Source organism: Sorghum bicolor, chromosome 4 (assembly GCF_000003195.3).
Source record: "Sorghum bicolor cultivar BTx623 chromosome 4, Sorghum_bicolor_NCBIv3, whole genome shotgun sequence".
In the NCBI taxonomy this organism is placed as follows: Eukaryota; Viridiplantae; Streptophyta; class Magnoliopsida; order Poales; family Poaceae; genus Sorghum; species Sorghum bicolor.
The window spans coordinates 42,371,269-42,373,494 of NC_012873.2; positions in this window are offsets into that span (position 1 = coordinate 42,371,269).

Sequence of the window (2,226 nt, forward strand, 5' to 3'; positions counted from 1 at the left end):
CCGTTTTTGCGAATATCCCGGTCAGAACATCGGCAGATCTTTGTAACGGTATTGTTGCCGATGTACGACCAAGAAAGATGCCCGTTTAGGAAGTTGGGGATTTCGAGGAATCTGCGGAGGATTAGGATCAGAGTTGTCCAGATTGAGGTTGTCGGTTACCAGATTAGGAGCATTAATTGCGGAGGAGACATCATTACTGCAGAGAATTTCGGAGCATTAATAGTTTTATACTCCGAAACTGGGGGGCATGTGTTGACACCATTTTTGGGCACGTGTCCAGGATGGCAGAATAGGGTGGCAGTACGATGCGGGTTGCTGATGAGGATGGTTGCCGATGAGGGAGAGGTTGAATGTGACTAAGTCCACAGGCAGTAATATGGTGCCGATGACCAGGCAAAAGGGTCTGCCGATGACCATGGCAAGGGGGTTGCCGATGACGCGAAGGAGGAGTCCGGAAGCTGCCAGTTGTCATGTGGAGGAGTTTCAGTTTGTTACGAAGGGTAGTTTTATTGTTTCCTTAGTTATTTGCATCGTTTTGTATATGGATTCCGTGTAATTTGGAATTCGAATTCTAATCGTGTCTGGTCGTAGCTCTTCGAGCAGGGTATAAATATAAACCCTAGGACCTTGTAATAACATATCAAGAAATCAATCAAACACAAGTTTTTACTCATATTCCAGCATCTACTATTTCGACGACTTCGTCATACTTTTTCCTTTTTTACGAGTTCTTAGGAATTCGTCGACTTAAGCTCGGCGCGTTCTCAAGTTCCGCGTGAATACCTCTTGGCCGTGGCATCCGGGCGCATCGCTGTTGTCGGGACCAAAGTATTCGAGTTATCACCTTTGCCGATAGTAAGGTCAAATCGGCTGGCACGCCTTAACGTTGAAATCGGGTATTAGCCCTTTGTGTTTGCAGATCAGCTTTTGCATCAACACAACGGTTATGATCGATATGACAGACCTAATCGGCAGCATCAGAATGATGATCGGCGGTTTAATGGGCCGATTAGGGGAGGGCGTCAGTTCATGATCGGCTGGGGGGCAGACTCAGTGTACACGATAGGCTTGGTGATCGTGTTGAATACTTTCCCAGGAACCAGGAAGAACTAGAAGAAATGGCCAATGCACGAGTTCCCGATGAGTTCATATTTTGTAGGGACGCTAATACTTATCGGATGGAGTCAAGGGAAAGTCGTCGCCCATCGGCAAGGTGGCCACAACTTCCTCCATTGTGTCTAGAGGGGTTGACTAGGACTCAGAAAAGGAGGCTTCAGCGCGAAAGACGAGAAGGGCTAAGCAAAGGTGAGAACTCTGGCCAGCCTGGGGATCCGCAACAACCGGATCCTAAGGGGAAAGGGCCATCGGTAGATGTTAACATGGTATTTATGTTGCCGATGGAGTTCCTTGCGCCATCCAGTGATGATGAGGAGTTGGAGTTTTCCGACCAGATAGCTCAGTTGGCTCTGGATCCGATGACAGCTATCTTTGAAAAGACTGCCGACAATGAAAGGCAGCATCTTAAAGCTCTGTTTGTCAAAGGAAGGGTTGATGGTCAGGCAATGACCAAGATTTTAATTGATGGTGGAGCTGCTATCAACATCATGCCGTATGCAGTCTATCGAAAGCTTGGAAAAGGAGATCAAGATTTGACCAAGACCGATATGATGCTGAAGGACTTTGAAGGGAATGTGTCTCCAGTTAAGGGAGCAATATGCGTCGAGTTGACCATCGGCAGCAAAACCTTGCCGACGATCTTCTTTGTGATCAGTGGAAAAGGTGCCTACAATCTGCTGCTAGGGAGAGATTGGATTCATGCCAATTATTGCATCCTGTCTACGATGCATCAATGCTTGGTTCAGTGGGTAGGTGATAAGATTGAGATTGTCCAGGGAGATTCTTCTTATGTCATTGCGTCGGCAGAAGCAGACACCTATGAAAGGACCAGGTGTATCTCGGAAGAAATTTGGGAGAAAGATTTCCTCAAAGTTGCCGATTATGAAATTCCACCGATCCAAGCAGTCGGTTCTGATGAGGAATTTTAATGGATAGATTCGCCAATGATGGAAAATTAGGCCAGGGATTCACATCGGCCGATGATTTGGTGGAGGTAGATATAGGTAGTGGTGATAAGCCTAGACCTAAAATTATTAGTGCTAAGTTAAATTCTGAGTGTAAGCAGCAGTTAACCGATTTGTTAAAGGAATATAAAGATTGCTTTGCTTG